At 36.8% G+C, this 27,183-nt stretch overlaps 2 long non-coding RNA genes across 4 annotated transcripts; one reads left to right on the top strand and one right to left on the bottom strand.

The window, feature by feature from the left end:
- Positions 1-11,718: 11,718 nt before the first annotated feature.
- Positions 11,719-17,585, bottom strand: LOC128873653 (uncharacterized). Of its 3 annotated transcripts, XR_008456459.1 has the most exons (4): positions 17,358-17,585; positions 15,720-17,290; positions 13,182-13,910; positions 11,719-11,923 (listed from the first exon to the last, which is right to left on the bottom strand). It is a non-coding gene; the product is annotated as an uncharacterized LOC128873653 (long non-coding RNA). The 3 variants fall into 3 exon arrangements; XR_008456460.1 differs by lacking the exon at positions 11,719-11,923 and having other exon boundaries at positions 13,103-13,910; positions 15,720-16,630; XR_008456461.1 differs by lacking the exons at positions 11,719-11,923; positions 13,182-13,910 and adding an exon at positions 14,065-14,710.
- Positions 17,586-17,850: 265 nt separating this feature from the next.
- LOC128873652 (uncharacterized) lies at positions 17,851-25,531 on the top strand. Its single transcript, XR_008456458.1, has 2 exons — positions 17,851-18,083; positions 24,039-25,531. It is a non-coding gene; the product is annotated as an uncharacterized LOC128873652 (long non-coding RNA).
- Positions 25,532-27,183: the final 1,652 nt, after the last annotated feature.

Here is a 27,183-nt window from a genome sequence, read left to right as displayed (position 1 = left end):
TCGCCGCGTTAACGACGCCGTCTCGTTGTCCTTTCAGCACTCGGAGGACTTCGACCCAGCATCTCTATGCAGTTGCAGTTGATTTCGGATAGTTTCAGATTCCAACGGAACCGGTCTCCATCAGCAGGGAGACCCAACTGGTCGAAATTACTCTAAGCTCTCGAAGCTGCTCCTAATTTCATAGAGACTCATCAAAGTCCGTCGAATTAACGAACGGAGTCTATTGCCTGCCGGGAACATAGTTACTCAAACGTCACTCGAACTTACGAAGTTTGGCAACGTTATCAACGATCGCTATGCTGAAATATCATCTGGATAAACACGTGTCTATTACTTTTATTCAATTCACTCTTCGTTCTGGAACTAGATAGTTCGAGACTTAAGAATGTTGGAAATATTTCAGATTTTATGCAGATAATAGTATTGGGTAGATGAATATCAGTTAGAAGTGTAGCTACTAATTGATTTTATTTTCAATTTTTAATTTGACCTCCGATAAGTGGCAGCTGATATCTTCCATATTTTCCGAGGAGATACTTCCAAAAAATTACAATAACTACTTGAACATATGTATAAAATGTTCTCAAAGTTTCATCAAATTATATACAGTTCATTCTTGCTAACAAAAATTCATGCAAATCACTAAAAAAAACGTAGTCATAAACCTATTTACCCCCTCAAAGATGCACATATTTGGAGTTGATGCGAAGTTATATATGTATGAATGAAAAAAATGAATAATATCAGTGAAAATATATACTGGTACAATTCTTAAAATCTAACGATCAATCTATTGATAAAAGTACACATTTTATTCCCACGCGGAAACTTTTCTTTCGTGCCCTTTTCTTCGAAAACTACTGTCTCGGATACTGGAAACTCCACCGCAAGTTATCTCTTCGCGCTCTAAATTATACCACCCCATTCGCAAATACACACACAACGACATAAATACAATTTCAAAGGAGTTCGTAACACCCTATATTACAGTTCTGCAGCGCGAGAAAAAAACACACAAATCCAGTTTTATTGCGGCCCCGTTGAAAAGAATCCACTTAAGGGAAAGGGGATGTGTATTAGGTTGCCGGAGAGTTCTCTATAAAGCTCCGCTTAATGAAACTTTAATCGAAAGAATTGAGCACATAAATGATGAAGTATGGCGACGCGAAGGAGTCGGGGCTTTCGGAAAGTAGTTTGCGATATCGTAAATCACCCGACCCCTCCCCTCCCCCCCTTCCCCCCATCTTCGGTGCACGTACACGCGTACAAACAGCGTAATGCATTCGCATGCGTACAGCTCGGAAGCTGGATAATGTATTCGGAGAGATGTAACGGTATCGATGTCGAATCTTCCTCCCGAAAAATAACTATGTCGTCGGTGCGGAGGCGTGGAGAGAGAAAGGGGGCGCCATTTGGGGCCAGGGGGGTGGCGTGGGAGGGAAATGAAATTACGTGGTTGGGAATTGGTACTTTTGGGGAGCCACGAGCAAAAGGACAAGTGGGAATACCCAAGGAAGGAATAGAAATGGGAATTTAGTTCAATTGAAAGGATTCTTATTAGTAGCGGTTTCCAAGGAGGTAATCACAGCTGGAATCGAGAATTGCGAAAAATTAAATCGTTAAATGAACTGGATGTAACGTGTTGAAACACCGTTAGCGAAAATTATACGACGAAACGTCCATTATGGGAATTATTATTAAGGGGATGTGTGTTCGGGTAGAACGGTGGTCGATAATGGGAAATGAAAACATTTTGAACCCTAAATCGAACAAATATTTTATCATATTCGTGGCATTCCATTCTTCTTGTACCTGCTGGTTCCGTGTAATACCGTTGTGAAAAATTCAAAATGAAAACGTTTTTAATTCTTGTAGATCTGGTATAATATCTGGCTTGTAATATTTAGCAAAATTGTACTAATATTAAAGATTAAAATAGCTGCACTATTTTTGAGTAAAAGTAATACCGTATACTGATTGCAAATAAAAGCTTGACATTCTATTTTTCAAAGTAGGATAATTAGCTTTTATTTTTACAACCTTTCTGAAAATTAAAGTGAAACCTTTTAATCTCGCAGTCGTACAAAACATTTTTATTCTGAAATCTCTAATGGATGTCCATGACTAAAAAAATTGTAAATTCAAGTATTGTATATTGGACTGTCTAGAAAGTCCATGTTAATGCAGGTCTAATTACATCCCTTAAAAGCTGGAAAGATTGTGGAACAAAATGGTACCTATGTAATTCACTAAATGTATACCGACATTCAAATGTGCCTTTGAATTGTTTTTAAAAATTCGCACGAGCTTTCTGGACCACCCAATAATATACTATTTAGTAATATAGTATATAATATTATAAACATTTGAATTTTATAGACACTAGTATTCTTTAGGAATCTTTCATAACTGAATAGACATGACCAACTATTTATTTGATTTAATATAACATATATCTCCTGTTTATCTAAACTGTTTTATTGTTCATCCGAAATCAGCAATGCATGATTTGACCATCACAATCACACTCCCTAATTGTTAAAATCATTCCCATTCGTACTTCCCGTCGACCCGCAAGCCACGTCCAACGTATTCGCCTGCAACTTCCAGCCGTTACTCCAAGACCATCCTGTCGCATTAATATTTCCTACTATTCGAGTAATTTTTCCATCGCCGTTGAACTCGTTCTCTTCGTTTTACCGTGAAATTCGTTCCCAACGTTCGCGGAAATATGGTCGAGTTGCAAAGTGACCTGACAATATCTTCAAAATGATGCAGTCTCTGGCATAAACGTACCTGGTGAAAGAACCGTCAGGATTCCGCTGAAAAAAAGGATAACTGGGTATGGGTTGGTCGGGAGCGCGGGGTGGGGGGGTGGGGGGGGAGAGAGAAGAGAAAAAAAGCAGAGGAACGAATGCAAAGGAAATGCAGCCCAGTTTGTTTTTTCCCGTGCAACGCGCGAACATGAGAAAAGGGGAGGGGGGTGGGTTAGTGGGAGAGGTTGGGCCGCCAGGAATACTTAACTGCATCCGTTGAATATTCCGAGACAGAGACACGTCGACGTGCACGTACGCCCCCGCTCTCTCGCGGGTTCCCGGGCGGCATCGATATAGGTGCACATAATATACATACATATCCGCGCGTGCACATATATCCGAGCTCTTCGGAAAAGGGACAGCGCGCGGCTGTTTAAATTACTAAACTTTAAACTTTCACTCACGTATGCAAACTAATGCAAACTGGAGGCTTGTGGAAGGAACTGCAAACAGCTCACTCGGGAGTCCCTACTACCCATCCACACTCCCAGGACGGGTCTCTCGACACCCTCCAGCCTCTGGCAGCCGCCTCGCTCTTGCTCCACTCCTGCAACACCCCTCTTCCGTCATCCTAGGGCTGGCTTCGCTATCTATATATCGGGTGTCCTAATTTTCCTGTCGACGGAGCATCCAGCCGCCCCTGCCATCAGCTCCTTGCGAATGTTTTCGCTTAACCAGATGAAGACCGAGTTAAGCACGTCATTAAGAGCGCGAAGTGGTATTCATTTCTCAGCTCTCCCCTCCGTGGGGAGGTTAGACGCCAGGTGAGTTCGGCACACCATCGCTATTCCGAGGCTTTGTCGCGCGTAAACAATCTTCTCGACTTCCTAAGCCGCGTCTGTCGCGAGCGTCATTAAACGCCGAGAAAGGTCAACGGTTCTTCAGTCATCGATTCACGACTCCTTCGCCGCGTCGCCCCGTGATTATATATGGTGCCAGAAGGGGGCGAGACGAATTCAGAAACGGGTGGCTGTGTTCGAGGGCTGAAACTGGGATACGAGTCGAGAAATGGCGAGTCAACGCGGATAATACTGTTTGATCGGAGTGGTACTGAATCGGAGTGATTTTGGTGTATTTGTCATTGCGAAGGACTGCGCATTTAACCCCTTGATGGCGGGACGATTTTTGTTGGAAATTCTAAGATGCGAAGAGGTGTGAACTAAAAAAAATATCAGCTTAAGGGAAATGGTAAAACGGAACATTTTTATATTTATAGTGTATTCGTAGGATGTTTAGTTTCCAAAATAAAAATTAAAAACTTGGAAGACCTTCTTCCTTAAATTAAATTCTTGCAACAAACTTCTAACTTTTTATTTTTTATATTCGAAAAAAGCATCCTATGAATAAACTGTAAATATAGAAAAGTTTCGTTTCATCATCCCCTGTAAGCTGATATGTTTAAAAATTGGTTTAAAGAACTCAAACATTTCTCTGGTCCTATTTCTCGAGGGCGCACATGTAAACCCTTTGCAGTCAAAGGATTAATAGCTCCGAAGGTTCAGTCTGTTCTCCTTTACTTTCAGTACTACTACATTTATAAAAGCATGACTAATCAAAAAATACTTATAACAGAAATTTCAGATCCACTTTTGCAGTTCTTTCACAAGAAAATCTTTTTACTCTGTCAAGCATAAATAATCGAGAAATAATTACACCCCGATCGTAATAGAAAATTTAATTTAAGGTGGACCTTTAATTCAGTAAAAGTACGTGGAACTCGTTACCGTAACCAATACTTTCAACTAACAATTAATAGCAGAAAATTGTAAATACCAGGACACACGAAGATTGTCGAAGACTTCCCCCGTAAAATTCGCGTCTTAACAAAGCTTCACGGCGAACTTTACGGTCCTTCGTTACTTAAACATTATCGATAGTTTCCCTTCAAAATTTCGCCGCGCTCCAGCGAGCACGTTAATCGTCAACGCAGTTCGGCCACGTTACACTTCCAAACAAGTTGTACACCGCCTTCGATATTAATAAAACTTCAGACGGTTCGTCGATAGAAAGTAGTTTCCAATGTTTCGACACTTTCGGTTTCATCCGATTGGAACAACTCCCTTGGCAATTTGTAACACGTTTCCCGTTCCGAGTATTATGAGATTAGTATCTACGAAGCTACGAAGGCACTTCACGACGTGGCTGGATTAACCGCTCTGACGGGGGATGTCTGGATGTTACAGACAACAGTATCTTTATCGAAAGAGTACAAATCAATTGATTTGTGATTTATGGGATAAAAATTTGTTTGCTCTACAATTTATGGTTTGTAAAACTGTTGGAGTTTTTTGGAGAATTATGTACACTTGTTGCCAACACAGAGAGTTATTAATTTTCAATATTTCTACTCATTGATGCCGTTTACTTTTCAAGATTGGAGTTGTAAAGATACTTTGGTTCGAATGTTGGGGAATATTTGTCACATACATGCGAGGACCATTTTCTATTGTAACATCATTTTTACTCCTCTCACATTTTTTTTTATTTAAGTCTCTATAAAACTATCTAATGATGAGAGTTATATAGAGTTACAAAGGTTTATACATGATATAAACTTTGTTCTTATTTGTACATTATGTTTCAAATAATTACAGTATTTTTTTTAACGTATAAATTACACTCTTTTATGAATTTACACAAGTAAAACCTCGATTTACTGTTGGATTTACGAAGTAAGAGTCTTGTATTCATTGGAAGTTGAAAACCACACTTTCTCAAACTTTTTATTAATTTAATTCGTGGACATTTATATAACGGACATTGCCAAACTATATGGTTTATCCTTTATTTCTCTCACTTATTACATCAATTTATACAATCTTGCCTAACCATGAATCCCAAGATTTCTGTTCTTCCCAATGATCATTCGTGGCACGATCGAGCAAACAATTTGCAGTGTCCAATAGCCATCGAACTTTCATTTTCTTGGCTGATCGTAATCCCGAAATTGAACTCTAATCCGAAGGTGAGGTATTACAGGAACGACATGACGGAATGCGCTTCGTAACTCGCAGCTAACCGACAAACCATTGGGGGATCGGGGGAGGACAGTGTATAGCGGGCCTACCACGACACGAGGGCAACGATAAGTCAGCGAAATTATCGAGATTGTCTTTCGAAGTTCCTGTGGCGGTGGTTTGTGGGTAATTTAGTGCGAGCCGTAAGTAATAATCGATGCCGAGCGAGTAACGCGGTCTGCAGTAGACGCTAATAAGGACATACATGCATACATGCGCATATCTATGCATAATAGGTGCGGTGTTGTGTAATAGATGCCAGTTGTAACTCTCACACGAGAGCTCGAACGTCCATGGTTGCCAGAAACTAGAAGATTTATACGGTGTTACTTGAAAATTAAGCGAAAACCGCGGGCCAGGTTCTCTCCTCTCCTCGCCTCGAAAGCATTTACTCCTCCATTCTTCGCGACTGGGAAAGAACGGGCCACCCGTTGGCTGTCACGAACTTTGCGCAACGGCTTATTTAGCCAACGAAGTTCGATAAATAAAATGAATCCCGTTTAACAGGTTCCATCGAACCTATCAGACTCAGCAAGTATTGCAATAATGAGTTCCATCCATTCTCAAGGTTTTGATGCGAGAACGGTTGGGAACTTGGAAACGTTACCGAGGAGGGAGAATAGGCGGAACTTGGATTATTTTGGGTAGGTGTTGGCGTAGATGGAACTGAGAACGTTTCCGAAGTTACAGGTGGCATCGAGCTCAAATTTTCCAAGTTCCATTTATTTCCATACCCTAGCGTAGATTGAAACAAAGGGATGCTTCAGCGATACTTGAAATATGTGTTTCTTTGTTTTGAATTGTAAGGCTTTCAAATGGGATGGAAAATATATCAGGGATATGCATTTTATCGATATTCAAACTTCAAGTGTTTCAGAATTCAAATTCAAATTCAAAGTAAAATTCTAGTTACAATTGTCCATTTCAAGATCAATTTTACTAGAAATTATGAATCGTCTGGTCGATGAATATATGTTATTGTTGAGGTATTTATTACTTAAACATTCATAAAATCTATATTCTATTATAAACCTTCAATATAGCCTCGAAAAATTGTAACATTATAAATGAGTTAAACTTAAAATTGTTGATTTAATTGTAAGTCTGGAGATGAATACAATTCCTAAATTAAAATAAAAGTTGCAGATTTAAGAATGAATACAATTGTTAAAATTGAAATTGTAGATCCGACAATGATTATAATCCAGAAAATAAATTTGAATGGTCATTGTGCTCAATCATGAAAGTCGAAGATTGCGAGCAGTCAATATTATCTAACCGTACAGTCGATAACCTCCAGCCCAGTCACATATTACAAAAGAGAGGCAGGAACAATTGCACGATGTCGGCTGGAAAGCTTTTCCGGTCAGCGCAACACGGTTTACCAGACAAAAAAAAAAGCGGAAATATTGGAGCGTACACTTCAAAACCATATGCAGAATTTTCTGAACGGGAAACAACAATCGTTTAAAAAAGAAGAGATTGAATGCGACCGGCGTAAACATTGACACGAGCCGGTAAAAACGGAATCGCTCCCTTTGAATCCATAAAATGGCAAAATTTAGAATTAATTATTCGAAATGTTTTACAATAGTGATTAAATTTTATTAGAAATTACGAATCATCTAGTCCAATGAATAAATGTATTGTAGAATTCATTATTTACCTTCGATATATCTATTAGCCTCGAAAATACGCTATCAATGAATTCACCAATTCTATTGTAATTTTGAAGTAATATTAATACTACTTTCTCGTATATTTCACTATGAAACATCAAATTTGTTAGTTGGACCGATACAGGCCAGACGTAAATTAAACAAATCAAAATTAAAATTGAAATTGAAATTGAAACTAAAATTATTATCGGAATTCAATGTTTCAGGGCGAATGCAATTGTTGAAGTTAGAAATAAATTAGAATTAAAATTGCAGATTTAGGAATGAATACAATTGTTAAAATTAAAATTAAAATTGTAGGTCAGAAGATATATGTAATTCATAAAATTAATTTACATATTCACTTTACTCGATCACGAAAGTCGAAGATAGCGAGTAGTTAATATTATCGAAAACAAACGAAGGGATAGAGAGTAATATACTGCTCGTTACACTTTGTCAGAGAGACGTACACTTCTAAGTTAACTAGGAAATGATTGTAACCGCAGAAGTCAAATAGGAACTCGGCTTTTACGCGAACCAGACTACACGAATTCTAAATTAATCATCTACTTTAGACGTTACCTGCCATTGGAAACCCCAGGAAAATAGCGTAGAAATTAATTTCAGACCGCAGCTAGTCGCCTTGATTCGAGCTTCAAATATAACCCGTGTATTGCGCGATTCCCGTGACACGTGACACGGATAGATTAATTGCATCAACATTAATAATAGGGACGTGGATTATATACACGCATTACACCATCTCAGTTTCATTTCACTCGCTGCTATTTTAATTATGTTAATGAATTTTGTCGTCTTCGATGCGATTTCGCACGCAATCACGCGACGCTGGCACCGATGCAAGGCTTTTTTTAATCTTGTGTCAGGCGACGTCGCTCCGAGTAATTGCCCCAAATAAATAATTACCTTAAGCAAGAACAATAGCACTCGAAACGATACCAGACTGTTGAAGGAAATCGTAAATTCCCCACTCGTGATTCAAACATCTGTGGATCTAGAAAAATTGATTTTCTATTTGAGTGAAATTTTGTCATGAAAAGGATTGTTACATATAATATTATCACATTCATGATGAACAAAACATTAAATAAACATACGGTAAAAAATGATTCATGAAATAATTCATAATTTATATAAAAGTTGAATAATTATTTTATAATGATTAGTAATAACTTATACTTTTTCTGAAAGTATAAACAATTATTGAAATATTAATATTAATTGTAAAATAAAACGTAGACCCGAGTATAATGTTGCATACTAAAAGCACAAAGGCAACAGAGGAGCATCGATAATGAAATCATAAATTTAATCTTTGTTGCTGTCAGACATTTTCATACGAATATTGAAATAATATCTGCGATGGAATATGTCGAGCTTCAATAGTCGTACGTTACAACTCCTAACGTTCCACATCATTTCACAACTCGAGAATGTTCTGTTCCCCTCCATCGTGAGACAATTTCACTGCCATGAGAAACATCTGTCAGGAATTTTAAAGTAAACGCCATGCATCTTCGGTAAGGTGCTCCTTAAATCTCGGTTTTGCGAAGGATAAGGTGAGTGAAAAATACTAGACAGAGTGGTCGATCGTGTTTCCAAAGTACATGGGGGTGAATATGCGTGAAATGCAGGTGGATGGTATAAAAATATATGACGATACCTTGATAAATCATTTAAATTATTAAATACTTCTAATGTTATTTTATTTTACTTTTGATTTATATAATAATAGTCCCAATGTATTCGTATCTTGCCTTCGAAATTGTGCTAGAAACTACTTTAATCTGAAGCAGTAATGTTATAGCTAGATAAAAAGGTCTAATATAAAGATTATAATGGTTATTCTGTTAAAAGATTGCATAGTCATATGATGATTGCATTACTTGAATGTGGTTTAATAAAAATAGTAAAGTTCAAGTATCCTGGCACTGTGTTGGGCATTTTAACGCTCTGATAATTTGATCAACGACTGTATTAATTTCTTAAAACATCCTGAAACGGCTCCGTCTCTTCTCGGAGAAAGGAATTTCCTCCGGAGAATAAAGTCTCGTAATGTAACCGATGAACCGAGCTCTTATCAATTTGAAGTTAAACGGAATGAAGTGCAACGGCAGAGAATGCTCGCGCCTGCCAATGAAAGTGGTTGAATTAAATGGCGCGACTGAATGGCACGAATTAAGATCGGTTACGGTGGAATATTTTCGGAGGTCTCTTTTTCTTCTCGAATAAATTATTCATGACCCCGTTGGCTGATTAATTGCGTCCTTAAGCTGAAGGATTATTAAGATAAATGATGTCCGTAAAGAAAAGAAATATTTTGTTCTGGTATCAACGACGAGCATTGAAAAATTTTCGTGACATATTCTTGACTTTCCGTATTCATAAAATAACAAGAAATTATATTGATATGATATTCATACAAGAAAATTAATTTCAATGTGCACCGTTTAATTTAAATGTCAAGTCAAAACTAATTATCGTAATTACATGTAATTTAATACAAACGAAAATAGTGATAAGATATTGATAATAACAATTATAAATAACATTCTACTTGAAAATATATAGATATATTAGAACTTCCAATTCTAAAAAAATATTCAACTACCGATTTAAATCAAGAAAGGACCAATTATTGTAACAGAATAATATTTTTAGTAAAATAATTATGTATTTTAATGAGAGTTTAGTTATTTCAAAAGCGGAGACTGCTTCAAACATTCCGGCACCAGTGCATGTGATAATGAACAAGAAGGATACTTTACAACCTAGTCGTAAAATTCTATTATTACTCTGAATTCAAGTGTTACGGAAAATATGACAGCAGAACAAATGAACATCCGTTTCTGAGCTTTCTTTTTGTATCGGTATTACTTCTGCTTAGGTACTAAATTATAATTTACGAAACTTTTGCAAAGGTACATATGTCATACATATGTCATAATATCTGGATTTCGGCTCACTTTATTTACGAATATATTTTTAATGAAAGAACTAGTTTCATTTTTAGTACTGTCGAGTATTTTATTTATGGTGAATAAATGATTATTTTTTTTCGTCATGTACAAAACATTTTTACGACCTCACATTTTTATTTTTATTTCAATGTACGATTAGTATGTATCTAGTATTGTCTGTTGTTTTTTTTAAATCTTTTTTAAATTCTTTACAATATAAATAAACATTAGGGCATTTATAATTTTCCAATAATTTTTATAAACATGACCTTTCAATTATCAAATGGTTCGAAAAACTAAAGAATTAATTCATGCCTAAATGGCACAATAAGCATTTGTAATAATTTATAACAATGGAAAATTCACTTGAAGATAATCCTTCAGTTCTGCGAAATGCCTTCGAGTGGCGATTAGTAGCAGAAAATTTTAAGTAGTTCAAGATACCAAGATTGTCGAGGTCCTTCTTGTAAATTTCACATCTTAACGAAAGTTTAGTGCGAACTTTATGATCGTTCGTTGCATAAATGTTATCAACGGGTTTCCATGAAAGTTTTGTACCGTCCCAACGAGTACGTTAATTCTCAGCAAAGTTGAGTTGCGTTACGCTTCCAAAGAAGTTGCACTGTGTCGAACGTTAACGGAACTTCACATTGCTCGTCGATAGAAAATTATCGTATAGGTGTACAAAGTGAGAATATCGTACGCGACGAACCGATTCTAATAAATTACGATTCTAAACAAGCTTGTTGTTGATCGTTCAGCTTTCCTCTGGGTTTTTCATATGACGCGGACATTAGTAACAGCTATTGACTGCTTGACTATCTCTGAGTTGATTAAAATGATAGCAACAGTGTTGCGCACAATTTAAGGAAATATAGTTATCATTCTAATTAACGCATGCTACATAGTTTGAATAACATAATATTTTACATGGGAAGCGTAATTTTGAGAAATTAAATATTTATATTCTGATAACCTGAGGCATAAAATAAAATATTTTGGTGCTTTAAATATTGCTTGACAATAAAGCCAAGTCGTGGAAAAAAATAATATACCGCAAGTATTAATAATTCATATTATGATTACATAATAATTGTGTTACGTATTTGTGGTTCAACTTGGAATTCCATGAACTAACTAGAAATAAAATATTTTAAAATAAAGAATGACTTTAATAGAGGCTGATTTTTTAATTATTTTTAATTTTCTTTCTTACCCATCAACAAATTATTTTAAGGGGCCGTAAATTATTCTTTAGACTCTAAAGTTTAGAGGGTCTATTTCCGTTGGTCGAAATGTAGGTGCCGACGGAGCCGAGAAACGTTTCCCTTACCGTGCGGTATTCCGCAAAACCAAACATTCTTGCTTCCATTAGTAACAAGTCCGATGTACGGTGAGTCAACATAGGAAAAGACAAGATGAATTGTTGAAATCCAATGACAGAGCATCTACAAATAATTGTTATCAATGGAAAACCTTGAAATACTATATAAATAAATGTATGCATGTAAAACTATATATTTCAATACATAAAATTGAAAGTATTTTATCGCATTCGTGAATAATTTATTGCGTATCTAACTGCTAATTAACCCATACTCCAATCAACTATGTATATTATTCTCTTTATCTACATACACTCCACCTTCAAGTTATACAGACCACAGTAACTTTTGATATAATGGTGTATTCCTGCCACGTGTCTTATCTTATGAGGAAAGTTCTATACACTTTCGTCATATGAATATCTGCAATTGCTCAACTGTAATTAATGTTTGTTTGAAAAACAAAAATCACTATGTGCTTTGATATCGATTACCGAGGAAACATGTTAAGAACAAGTTAGTCAGTGGACTTTCCAGAGCAGTATCTATTTGGCGTTATTAAAATAATGTTGTGAAACCCAAATAATATCTGTTCCCAATTTGTATCATTTTCATATCTACAAAATAAAATTTTGATGTTTGACATAGTGCGTTGAAATAAAAATTGTAACGTTATATCGAGACGATATTTCTGATGGTTGGCTAAATCCTACTCAGCACGAAACATACATTTTTATCTTCTTGGCATATCTGCTTATAGCAATTTTCCTCTTGCGGAATATGAATATGGAAACGTCAATTTGCAATCACTAATTAAATGTCTACGGTATTACCGACGAATAATGCATCGCATTCTCAGAGAACATATCTCATCGATATACCTGTTACAAAACGAACTAGGGCTCCGCTGTGTTCAATTTACTAGAATGTTTTGCAGATCGGGTAATCAAATCGTAATTAAAAGTGTATTCCAAGCGGAAATGGAACGCTAAAATTTGCAACGATTAAATGCTTACGAACGCTATCTCACGGTGATCAACTTTTGATCCGTATCAAGCGGTGATTGCGATACAGCGATGCTGCCATAAAAAACTCGTTAACAACTCAATTTACAATCCTTCATTCCAGTTTCTTCCGTTTCTTTTTTTTTTACAGGCAAAAAAGAGTGAAAAAATTTAGAAAAAGATCGTTTGACCAGTTGAAGTTCTACAATGAATCTCGAAGAGGAGAATAAAATTATTATAGTATAATTTAAATTGATTTTCAATTCGAACAGAGAGTGAATTTGTTTTTTACATGATTTTATTCTTCATCGCATCTACTGCTTGATAATTAGCGACGGATTTAATTGAATTTCAGTTTAATTAGCGGTACTACATACTATTGTAGAGTTTAGTATCCTTGAGATAGTTGATGGTGTTTTGTACATGTTTCTGGGATATTAGAGCTGTCTCTTGATTCCAGTTGTACTTCCTTCTCCGTAGCTCAAATTTTCTACACTCGTACAGTAGGTGGTCGATTTTAATTTCCTTATTACAGTAGTCGCAGTGGGAGGATCCGTTTACTTTAGTAGATGTGGATGTGTGATTTTTGAGTGTCTTGTTCTCAATCTAGTTATTATTACTTTTTCTCTGCTGGCCATAACGCTTTAGGATACTGATTGGTAAAAGTCGTGTGTTAAATTATCAGTTAGAAATCAATGAGTATACTCTTTACGTCTCTATTATTGGTTACAATTACAAGGTATGTTTACCGTGTATCTACGTCATGTATCGATTACTTCACACCAACAATCTCTAATGACTCACTTAACTCGCTTAACTATATTTATTTTAACTACTACCTGTTTTCAGCTACCACTATTCACTTCTTCCATGAATGCATAGGCGTATAAACATTCTGGCAGCAATAACCTTGAAAATGACGCATACATTTACATTAACGATGCAAAGTGTCGTGATTACGTCACGTGATGATTCGTGTCTTCGACGAACAGGGAAAAGAATAAGGTTGTTGCACCTGGGATTCGAATCCGGGTCTTGTACCTGCTTCGATCAATTAATGCCGTCTCAGCTCTCTATCAAAATCTCGTGACCACAGTGGCCGCTGTCTACAAAAGAAATATTTTTTAGCCAATGCAATACGTCAGGTATCTGATGAACGTGCGAGGTAAAAGAGGGAACCGCAAAGAAGCATCCTGGACTCATCAATCGACTGTCCGAAGCAAATGGAAAATTACTCTTTCGTTTATAGGTTTTCGCGGTTAAGTGGTTGCAGAAGTTAAATAGGAAGCTCTGGTCGCTGGCGAGTGGAATGAAATTCAGAAAATTAAACGCGACCGAAATCACTATTTTTTTTATCGTGTTTGGCATCATGAAGACCGGTGGAGTTGGGAAGAGAAGGAGAAGGAACGATATGGACTGAATTGTTCTATTTATTCGAGATCAATCATTCCTTACGAGGAATTTAGGTTTAATTTGGTCTGTTAGCAGCAAGGTGAACCGTAGAGTCAATAATACTTTGTGATATTAAGTACACTTATGGTTGTAACGAGGAATTATTTTTTTTAAAAGTGTAATTCTCTCATGTAATATTTAATTTAATTTATATATTTGTTCAAGCAACAAACATATTTCTTTTGGAGTCGTCTTCGGAAGATTTATTGTAAACTCTTACAAAGATTTTGAATGGCTCGCAATAACATAGTCAATCATTTTGTTGAAAATAAAACCATGTAATCAAGATGAATGAGTACAGTAAACTCATTAAAATTCTGCGCGTCAATGTAGATGAGTAAATTGTGCATCGTGATTCATTATATCATATCTTGTATTCGTATAGAACGTAGAATCGTATTAGAGCATCACTTTACCTTCGCATGTTTACTTCAATAATTGTGGATAGTAATCACTGGAAGAATTCCAGAATTTAGGATTAGACTTCGCACACATATTTTCCAAGTCTTAATTATACTAACTGTGCTTGCTGTAATTAGCACAGTTTTCAATTGAGAAAATTAAAAAATTTTATTGTTGTATTCACTAGGAATATTTCTTGATACTTTGAATAACATATTAAATAAAACAATCGAATATATTCGAATATAGAAATAATCATATAATCGCACCAAGATGAAAAGGGCAAAGTTCAACGAAGAAGCCTGACCTAAATTGTACAATCTAATCCCATTATGAAATAATAATCAAAGTAGACTTAACGGCGTGCTTAACAGTGTGTTTAACTCTGATGAACGACATATTCGTCTACAATAATTTGGGATTATATACACAAGGGATTTCCGTGAGTCAGTTAAGCGCGTCGTTTCAATGAATCGATGAAAAACTGCGCCATTACCGTCGGAATCGTAATATTCCCTCCAGCTAATGTTTACAGACAGTAAAATATGTTCTCGCTGGGCAACGTTTCATTTGTTTCTGGGAATTCCCGCGAGACAACGCAACGCGTTCATTTCTGACGTCTCAACTTGCCAGTTACACGTCAGCGCATGCGTCAAGGTCATGGTCATTGAACGAGGATAGTGCAATTGGGTGAAGATCGTTAGTATTATTCACGAGCGAACACAACCGATGCTTTCAATGTTAATTAAACGAGAACAGAGTGATCGTATTTGTTATATAATATATAAACGTATCTTATGGTTTCATAACTGACCAGTACAAATATGAAAAACATGTATAAATATATCTAACTACCCATCTAGATATGAAGTTTTCACCTGAATAAAATAAAAGACTAATATTTTATCCAGAAATATATAACATTATATTCCATTATATAATTCGATAGTAAAGTTTACATTTGAAAAAGTAATGAAATAAATTTTAGATGATTCGATTTCATTTATATTTAAAAATAAAAATACTTCTGTCGAATATACAGGATATTTCCCAACATGTACCTTTAGCAATCGAGATCACTAAAAAGATTTGCTTTTGTCCACAAGCTACAGCCATTCCTTTTGTGTATTTCGTACTTTCCAATCTGAAACTGAGTCAGCGTAACTGGTTCTCCCCAATTGTTTATACGCAATGTTCGGAAGTTCCACGTTTTCCTTAATGCTGGATTAACAGGTCGATCGGATGTCAGTTTCTTAAGTAATTATTTGCGTGAGTTATTGAAAGTTCCACTAGATGTTGTACCATCGCATGTGATTTATGCATGACGGTTTACCGCCACATTTCAGCTGAATATACCAGACAGTTCTTGAACGAACGATTTTCTAACAGATGGATAGGTCACGCGGGATCTATTGCTTGGCTTGGTCGTTTTCTAGATTTAAATCCGCTGGATATGTTTTTGCAGCCATTTCCAAACATTTATTTACTCAACACCCACTGGTGGTGGCGATACACTTCGTCAACGACGTTTATTTGTTCTGCAAGCCAACTAAAAGTAGGTGTGATATTTTTGAAAAGCTAGTCAGTAATTGTTTTATAAAAATGTGATTTTAATGTCCATGCCCGTAACTTCAGTTAGTCCTTTATAAATTAGGTATTGAATAGTTTTACGCATTGTGCCAAAACAGGGTAACGAGCATAAGATTTTCTGACAAATTCGCAGAAGGCCACAGTTGATAAATAATCCTTGAGGACGAAGGGCAGATTAAGAATACTGGTTTTTCATACCTGACCTAGAGTTACGAATAAGATGTCCATAATTAGACTGGCGTCAGAATGACTGCTTGGGAGTACCATTACTTTGAAGGTACCTGCCATACCTGTGCGTCAGCAATATCGGACCAAAAGTAATCGATTCTGCCTTGGAAACGGTGAAAGTAACCGACCCTTACCTTAAGTGCTCAATGACGAGCTTGTAACAACAAAGAAAACAATTCGCTGTTATAGTATTACTGACAGCTGTACAGAAAAGTAGGTAAACATATAAACAGCTAGCTATCAGCACTTGAATGGAAACAAACATTCATTTTATTATTTGTTCAAAAGGTAACTTCGTCATAGTGTACAATTTTTAAACTAAAGAATTTTAAGAACTACTACAAAAATTAATTCTGAAAGTCAAACGTCAAAGTAAATAAATTTGAATGAAGTTCTTAAATTTCGTTGAAGTTACATAAACAAACAGCACAATAAATGTTTGATTATGGAGTTTCCAATTGTCTGTAAACAAAATTAAATTCCAATAGAAATGATCAAGAGTACTTTCTTGGCAGTCAACGTGTTAAACGTTTTTATTTATACAACTACGTCCGCACTTGCCGGTGAATACTGAATTCTGTCTGGTTCTTGGGTTTTTCCGGGCTTTTATATGAGGATAAAATATAATTCCGGAGGATGAGTGATGTTAAGGACAGCGGTCAAACGAGAATACGACTAAGAAAGGGTACGAAGTACAGGATGAGTGAGGAACTAGGGACCGAGATTAGGATGTTTGGTTGAGGACGAGTCTATGGTCTTTGTTATGTTTGTGATTAGTTGCGTTGATCATCCAACAATATATAAAAATGTAGTTCTAAAAAATATAAAATTCCTAAAGAATCTTTCTTCAGTTTAACAAATTTTTGTCCAGGGGATCTCACCTAAAGGTAAGTAGCTCTAGCTGTCCAAAAGCATCAACGTCATTCTCATCAAAGACTCCATATCAAGGCCAGTGTTTGATCACGTGATCAATGCCTCCCTGTTACGCACGGATTAATCGCATAAACTAGATGCCCCGTCGTCAGGAGTTCCATCTATAGAACGTTTCCCGGCGCTATCCAGACGTAGATATAAATACGTTCTTTTATTTCCCTGGAGAGGTCCGAGAGGATGCTGAAACGCGACGCGGCGCTTCGAAAATGTAGTCTTCTCACGATCAGACCAGTTCTCTAAGAGGTGATCACCGGCTGCTTCGGATTAATCCCTTCCCTCGTTGGCTGCCTCCACCTCCTTCCTACGCCATCCGAGGAACTGATGACACGTCTAGAAGGAGACGACACGCACAGGTCTTCTTTCTCGCGCCTTCCACCTCCTTGGGCCGGATCCTTTCAAGCTGCCTGGCGTAGATTAACTTTTGATTCGAGACCTCGCAGTCTCCGAGCGAGCCTCGATTCGTACGCGCTGGCTGAGACACGTCCTCGTCATCGCCGTTGTCGCGCTACCGATTATCAAATCTCTATTAGCGACAGCGAATCACTCGTAAAACGAAACTTTACTGCCCGCTTGCTCGGCCGCGTCTCAGGGAGCCCCGAAGGCGCCGCGACGGAAGCCAGCGAAGGATAAAGGGCGGAGAACCGGAAGAAAAGGGTGGAAATAAACGGGCAAACGTGAGTGCAAAGTAATCGTTAATCTTGTTGCCGGGGCTAGAAGCGTGGGAAGTGCGAGTTTAATCTAAATTATGGAAAACGCTTTGCATCTCCGGCAGGCGCTTTAGGGCTTCTCGCCCGCGCGCGTAAAGCGCACCGCCAACGCGCCGTTTTATCGCCGATTTTGAGGCGGACGTGATGGCAGTCGGATGAAAATCGAGTGGTATTTCCAGGCGAGAGACGAAACTCTGATACCGAGATTGCTGTAGCTTTATCTGTAACTCTGATAAGTGTCTAACTTGTCGAGTGGTGAAACCGAGTAGCTTAATGACGAAATGCACTGTGGTCTTCAAGTAATAAATATTGACCAGGTGATTTTGATTCGATTATCTTGGAATAATAAATATTGAGTGGTCTGGTGATTTGTTTTCATTCCACTATGGAATCTGCTGTACCTATTTATCTATTGTACCTATGATTGAGAATAAGGATTTTGTGACAGGTTTATTGCTCTTAACACATTCTGCGCGAACAGTTTAATTTAAAAAAGTATGGATACGTAGGTGTACAATTTCAATGATGGAAAATATAGAGAATATTAATATCAATATTCGCTTGAATGATATCATTTTTCTCAAAATTTTATCCACATTTTAGGTGGATGCTCGTGATATAAATAAAATACTATAAAAAAGCATTGATTTTTTGCTATTTTTGAAAAGCAGTATTATATTTAAAATCTCTCTTGCCTCCTATTGCAACTTATGGTACGCTCGATTCCATCGCTGTAGGCGATTCAGTGGTAACCCGTTTATGTCACAAAAGGACGTTTGTTGCCATTCTAAGAAACGAGAAGGTGATCGATGAAACACAATGTCGGTTTGCATTATGTTCGATGCGAAATGTGGAGCCGCGCGGCAACAAACATGATGAATTATTCGAAGTTTATGCGAATTTATATAGAGTTACCACCTTTTTTGTTATCGTGTTCGTTTCGAGCGACGGTGATCAATTGTCGCGGGGTATCGTTGCGTTTAACCGGTGCGAACTCATTTTTAATTCCTTGCTTCGAGAATAATTTATGGATACCTGCAGTGAGATAGACGTACAATGAGACTCCCGAAATGACTTGTCAAAGAATATGACGCATGTGTGGGTACCCTTTTGTTTCTCTAAATATTTTACCGATTTTTTGGATACATATAATGAAATAGAACGAAATTTATTTGCGAGGAATAGTTATTTTTCTACAGATTTGAGTTTCAATATGAGTTTAATCGATGAATTAATGTTAATTTTTCTTGTCGTAAAAGCATTATGAGAAACCTGTTTATTAATCGGCAACGTTTCTGTCGAAAGTGAAGGTTCCCATATGGGTGACTTCATATATATTCTAAAAATTAACACAAACATGATAAAAAATCTTGAATTCCAGTGTGGGCATAACAGTAAAAATAGCACTTGTATAAGTAGGAGAGCAAAAAATATAAATGCTTAATAAAGGCTAAATAACAAGACACTTTTAACGAAAGAATTCGGTCACCGTTAATTATGTAGTGTTATTACAGAAAATATAATTGTAATAGGTTCTAGTACTGATTAATTCGACAAAATCTAAAATCCTTACGAGAAGTTCAATGTTGATATTTTTAATTAAAATATTGATATCCTTTCGATGTAAAATCTGAAAAAATTATAAATAAATAAAAGAAATTGCAGAACCGCGTATTCGAGCAACGCGATTTTAATAACTTTTGCTCAGCCAGGAAATAGCTGGAAGAATAATGGCGAAACCCAATTATCGAATAACAACGACGCGAACATTTTTCCAGTGATACAAGTTTATTGAAACAACAAATCAGCGAACGTTGGGTTTTAAAAATTACGTTATACATTCGTGGGGGAGGCGCGGAGCGATAAATTATTTAAAAAGCCGTTACGTGTATTATAATGGATGCCTTTCACGCTGCTCTCCTCTCGAGGAATTCTGATAAAGGGCGAGAAGAATTGTCTTCGGGCGAATTCCCGTCTCCGACAAGAGTTACAATTAATTGCTATCTACACGCAATAAATTGCCAGGGAGGGCGCGCGAGGAACGATGATAATGTAAAAGCTTTGCGTGGCCTATCTTCTTGAATCGTCGGTCATTGTATCGTCCAGAAGAGTTGAAAACTTACTTTTAAAATTATTGCAACCTCCACACCTGCAGAGCCCGGTGGCGTTCCTCCCTAGACTGCGCAACGAATTCCGGATAAGGGATTTCTGTATGTGTGACTGTCTAAAATGTTTTTACAGGCGAAGATAACACAGTTACTTTCTCAGGCTAATTTTGGTACTGGGTATATGAAGGTTTTATAAATAAGTGTAAGATAGTTAATATGTCAAATTAACTCTGTTTGATTTTAATGGAACTTACTAACCTTACAAAAATATTTTTAGAGCGAATAAAAGTAAGCGTGAACCTTTGTGTTATTGAGTTTGTAACGTTATTTGAAATACTTAAATTATAAAACCATGTGCTTCACTTTACACAAGCATTATTATTAACCAAATTATCTGCAGTCGTTCACAATTTATTTTGCCACGCCATTGCAAATTCACCTGGAGGATTTAAGCATTTGAAATCCAACAGTATAACCACCAGCAGGAGTTATTGGCCAGCTTTTGTGCAATAATAACAAAGAAATTTAAGAGCCACGATTTGGGCAACCTTCTCCACACTAGTTTTCACGTAATAAAATTCACAAAACGTCCCAAGCTTTTGCCGTGTCCAGACTAGAATGCCCCTTAATCCTCGTGGGGCGAGGACACTTCGAGCTAAGCAACGTTGGCTTCAACGCTTTATAGGTGGGCGTAAAAATTTACGTCCAACCTGGTCGCGGGGAACGGTTTTCCCGTTTAAGTCAAGCTTTACAGCGGCTTTTCGAACTCGTGCCAGGTAGCGCGCGACGTACACAAGTTTTATCGTCGATACGCCGGAAGCGAAAGAGCAAGGAGACCCCAAATTGACGCGTGACAAGTCGACCGCGCCGAATCTCATTCGTACGCCGTTGCAGCGAAGCGGCTTTGTCTCGGATGGAAAATTAAATTCAAACTTTCCGCTGGCTTGAACCCCCTCCCCCTTTCTCCTCAGCCTTCGTGGAAATTTCGCGAACGCGATAGCGAAGAAACAATCGTCCTATCTTTCTTCCGTGCCATGGTACACGGTGAATTCGATATAATCTCTTTCTTTCTCCTTCTGGCCTCGGCTCGCGGCAACTTTATCGCGTTAGAGAAGTTCGTTCATTTGCAAAAAGAGCCCGGGGAACGTTTACGCATTGGTTAGGAAGAACGTGTACTCTCGATGCTGGTATTGTATCGTTTCTCCTACGTGGGTCATGTATGTAGAACATCGATTTAAGGAGAAACGACATCTTTCGGGTTGAAAAAAAGCGCTGATAATTGGGAATATATATATTCAAGGGTGGTAATGTAGAACACTCAGTCGATAAGAGAAATCGCTCTGATGGCAATGTAGAACACTCTGTTGATAAATTCTTTCTATCAGAGTTCTACTTTACCAAGTTTTGCTAAAGAAACGCAATGCATTATCGACTATCCTCTTTCTTACTAACCGGACTCCATGAATTTTTTATAACAATGTCATACGTCCGATAAAATGAACTCTATTTCTATGGATAAAGCGTATAATAAACTTCCAAACAAATATCTTCACGTTTACGTTAGACGCAAGGAAACAAAGTAGTGTTGTTTGCCTCTGTATCATAAAGAATTGGAAACTTTTCAGTGACAATCTCAATAATGGCATTGTCGAACGTAGAATAAGAACAATTACACATTTCCTAACGCAATTAACCACATGTCTTGGGCAGAACGGAAACTCTTGCAGCAACGGAACGAGTTTCCAGAACTTCACTCCGTTATGTCGCCTCCATCGCGTACCAGTAAAAATTGTATTGCGTTTTTCTGGGTTTTTGTTCAAACTAACTTCTGGATGGCGCAAACATAAGCATAACCTAGTAGTGAATGTACCAGAGAACTGAGTTTTGCTGATGGTTTTGAAAAATATTTTATGGAGACATTAGAATTATTGAATTGAAGTTTGCCTGAAGATGTCACGATTCCTGAGTCGTTTCACAAGGTTTCTCAACTCGTACAAGCAACGATTTATGAACTCTTGCGACCAATGTAAATAAAGAAGACTGGTTTTACTTGTTCAGGAATGGATGACGTATAGTAAACAAGCTCCAGTGCATGTAGTATGCATTAGGAGTTCGCGAAAGTTGTGGAGAAGTGTCCAGACACAAAAGGTCTTGTTTTCCCCTCTAAAATTTCGATTGTTTATTATCTGCACAGTATTGTAGCATCTTTACTGCCTTACTTAATTTCTTCTTAATTTTCAATGGAAATAATGTATCGGTATTGTAGTCTCATAATTCAAGTGTCTTATAGTAAAATCCTAGATCATCACCTTGCAGCCACTATGTTAGTAATTGCTTTTATGTTAATATCTTATTCATGTTTTCAAAATCAAGACCAGCTGTCACGGTTGGATGAAAGTTTTAGATAATTCCAAGACTCCAGGTAGCTGAGGAATCGCTAATATACCTGACCCTAGCTAAAATTGCTCACCTGCTCTAAACACTCCAATCTCAACACTCCCCTTTAGGAAGCTCTAACCTTCCTTTATGACTTCATATCTTCGACGAGGATTGCTAAACCCTTGTTTTCGTAAATACAAAATCATGCTGATGGTGATACATCCAGCAAATTAGTGGCTAAAGTGTCCTCCGTGGATTTCCATACTACATCTCACACGACGTACAACTTTGGGGTTGTTTGAAATCTAGAGCAAGATTGCACATCCTTGGTTAGGCCACTAACGAGTATTTCATAGCAAGAAGTCGCTAGACTACACCCTGAAAGCCTCGAATATTTTATCCACACAGGAATAATCAGTAAAGAACTCGAAGCTTCGCAAGTTCAATTAATAAGTACACCGGGGCGCAGGAATAATTAGCAATTGGCATTCGGACGTTGCTGCTTCGCCAAGTACGCAATTTCACGCGCTTTGACGAACTTCGATATCATTTTACGGAATGATTCAGCATTTCCTGATCACTGGAACGTAAATCCTGATTACGAGTGATGCTGCAAGTTGTCGTGTCAAATGATAGCGCGACTATGCTCATCCGAATAGCTTGAAACGATACTAATGAACGGTTTAATAAAAGTAAGCGTGTATCGTAACGACTGCACCGTGAACTGTTGTAATTCTCAAAGGTATTTATGATTTCACACTTCGTTTATCGCTGTTTCGAGCCGCGAGCTTAAATCAGACCTACGCCAACTCTAACGAACTCTGAGCGCGTTATCAGAGCCATTTTAATTTACCGTCGACTAGTTATCCAACGGACATGTTATAGAATATTGGAACTATACACAGAGGATGTCGTTTTTGTATTTTTTATTTAATTTGTTTTGGTTGATTGTGACAAATCTTAAAACTAAAATTTCACTTATCAAATATTGTAACACCCAATCAGTGTGAAATGTTGCAAACATGTTCGGTTGAAGCATACGAATTATTAACTGATGCATTACGAAGTATAACATAGTAAACACAATTATTAAAGCAAACCTCATATGTTCTTTCCAAACTACAAATTTTTTAAGCATATCACAAAATGAATTTCCTTTGCGTTTCATGAAGTATCTGTGTGTCGAGACTCGAAGCAGGTTGATCCGTCTTCCCCGGTATATAAAACCATTATCACTTTATGGCAAGATTGATGCAAAGATACTCTATGAGATGCAAAGTGACCTCATCTTCCATTCTGTATAATTTTTCATCTTAAGGTAATCTCATCTTCTATTCCCCGTAAGTGTCTTTTTGAAAAAACAAACAAATATTTACAATGAAATATGTATATTAGCATAAAGACATTGTTTATCGACTGGTATCTTTGTTTGCAGGATCAGTGGGTCACAGGAGTACAGTTTTCATCGAGGATCGGTAACGATGCGTTTCACGACGTTGATATCAGCGTTGAGCCTGTGTGTCCTTTGCATCCTTATCGATCGTACCAGCGGGTTCAGTAGGATTCTGGATAAGGATATCATCTACTCCCCGGAACAAGTAGAGTACATCCAACTATCCACTGCGAGATGTCCTAATAACACGATCCTGTGGCTGGGTGACCGTCGGTGTTACAGAGAGGGTGAACAAGGTCCCTGCAACATCGGGCGAGTGCTGGTCTTGCATCCGCTCTATCTGAAACCTTTCTGCAAGGATGTAGCGTTGGAGTGAAACGATTATCGTACAAGATGTTTTTTATCGACTGCGTGCAACTCTGCCAAAGATGGCAGCACGTATTCAAAACTACTGTACTGTGTGCTCAATCAAGAAATTATTATTATTAATTTTAGAATAATGAAAATTGCGTCCCACGGTTTCGTCGTTATCATATTTAATTATTTAATGGCATTCTTTTTGTTTTCATTAAAAAAGAATCGATTCATTCTGTGATACGATTGATTTCTGTTTAGCTATATTGTTTAAATTTCGTCTAGATTAATTTCAAATGGCGCCAAGTACTTACGTTTGAAAACTTGACTCTTGTGTTGTGAATTTAGAGGAATCTGAAAGACCTCGACGTTCTGGAATTGTTCTAGTTTTCGTTATAATGTTTTTAAAAGACGCTTTGTTAAGACTTAAGTAAATGATTTCATCAAATATAGGTAATAAATTCGCAATGCTTATATTTTTTATTTAGTTGCTTTTTTCAATTTTAATTTAAAATGTGCACAACTAATATTATTATAATGAATAGTTGAAAACGACTTTATACTTAGGTGATATTCGAATGTAAATACAAAAGTGACGGAATAAAAACTGTTCAGCTGATAAAAGTTATAAACACAGAATAGAACTGTTTGGGTAAGTCAACTGCAAAAATCACTTTTACTTATTATTAATTTTACTTATATCCTTCAATGTTTTTGAGTTTTTCATTTAATTTTGAATCAGCTTTTAATAAATTAATCGAAATGCAAAATAAATAAAAGAATTTTATTACTAAATAAAATAAGCGGTTAAGTGAAAAAGTTCTGCTGTTTTCAAGTAACTTGAACCGTTTTTAGGGGTCAGACGCGCAACTTCAGAACCCACATCTATATAAATATTTCTTATTTTGTGTACGCTCTTTATTTATTATCATCTTGTACGAGGTAATATCAGTATTAATAACAGTTACGGAATGCTCATATACTCGTTATGACTTATTGAAGTCTGTGAAATGTTTAAATTATCTCACCAATGTAGATTTATAATGTTTAATTAAACCATAACAATTTGCGTATCTTCAGTACTGTATTTTGTTATGTATCATTTCAGTGTCTTATATAATAGAATTAGAGCGATATCACTAACATTTTGTTACGAATGAATTAAAATTTCTGTTGAATAATCTCAGAGTTTCATTCTTCATTCGCTCATAGTATAATACATCAACTCACACTACGATTATCAGGAATTCGCAACATACATCTTCTAAACTTCCGAATGATTTAATGTGGCCCTCGATAAGGTACGATACTCTCTAGAGACTCAGCAACGTAGAACCCCTTCTGGACGAAGATTTTATCAACAGAGTATTCTATCTTACGAATTCTGCCAACACAGTACTCTACTTTAACGACAGAATGCTCTTTCTTACCGATCAAATACTCTCAATCTTGTTTAAATTGTGTACTTTTAATATAAATTCTGGAAATGATTATTCTGCTTAGTAGAAATTATTTCGTACCATCTCACGTATTTGTTTAGTCCTACGTAGAAGAGTCAGACTGATGATACTACCATTTCATTACTCTCAGAGCTTAATCCACGATCTATTTCTAGTTATATAACAAATTATATCAGGTAGATCCTAAGAGTATTAACTCTATTTTAAGAATGAGATTCGTACCCGGTAATAGGCTCGATAACCTCGTCGGATTTTCGATCTTCAATCTGGTGCGTGTACAAACAAGGTACAATCGAGTTTACTTTGCAGAATCCCTTGGCGCACTTCTGCATCGAGGGACATCAATACTCCTCGCTGTGATACAACTTGGTCGATATGTACTCTATTCCGTTCCAGCGTTAATTGCTTGTTTACGGCGGTGGAATAATTTTCAATCGATCCGGGAAACTAAGTGCAATTAGTAAACAATTCTATGGTTCCTCTCAGCGAATAAAAGTAGATTGAGAACTTTCTAACTACAATCATTGATTGAGAATTGAACAGCCTGATTACGAAGTTTGTGGTCAATTGTAAACTTTAATGAATTCATACTTGATAGAATCATTGCTACATTGTTAATAGTATTTAAATATTTGATTCCTGATTCTTATTGTTTTTCGTTTTGGTTTACAAAACTTGAGCTTATCACTATATAACTAAATATTTTGGTACTACTTATTTACAGGCTTCTTCTTTCAATTCAATTAATTGTATATCTATACTTTGGTCGTTAAAACAAAAACAGTTGATACTAGATGATAGATAGTGGTACTTGGCAGCACAACTATTGAATAATTCAAAATATAAATGGTAAAATATTCTACGAAAATTTTTCCACGATCATAAACTCAAGTTGAAAAGTTTATGTAAATGTTGAAAATTTCGCGAACGTGAGAGAATAAGAACGAACATCTCTTGAAGATTACACAATTCTCATTTTACTGCGCGCACTTAAATCACGCACTGCTGTACGTCATTCAATCCTCCGAATCCCTAAAACCCTACCAGAGCTTACGAAGACGTTTGGAATAGGTTCCGCACCTCCGGTCACTGTCATTTAAATCTTTGGATTAAAAGGTGCGACAAGAAAGCCTGAAGACATTCCTCGTTTGCTTGGCACGGGGACCGATTTTCACGAGGTGCCTCATCCATTCGACTTTCCGCATTCGTGCTTTCCCCGACGAAATTTACTTTCAAAAAAGCGCTAAGTCTCTCAGGATTTTGCTGTTCACGTTTGACTTGAAATAACTGTAAGCCGTTTTAGGATTGTAAAAAGCTGTGGTTTAAGGTGGACAGCGAGCTGGCAACGTAACTCAGAGTGCTTCTTCACGGAA

Source organism: Hylaeus volcanicus, chromosome 3, assembly GCF_026283585.1.
Source record: "Hylaeus volcanicus isolate JK05 chromosome 3, UHH_iyHylVolc1.0_haploid, whole genome shotgun sequence".
Lineage (NCBI taxonomy): Eukaryota > Metazoa > Arthropoda > Insecta > Hymenoptera > Colletidae > Hylaeus > Hylaeus volcanicus.
This window is presented reverse-complemented; position numbering and strand designations above follow the sequence as displayed.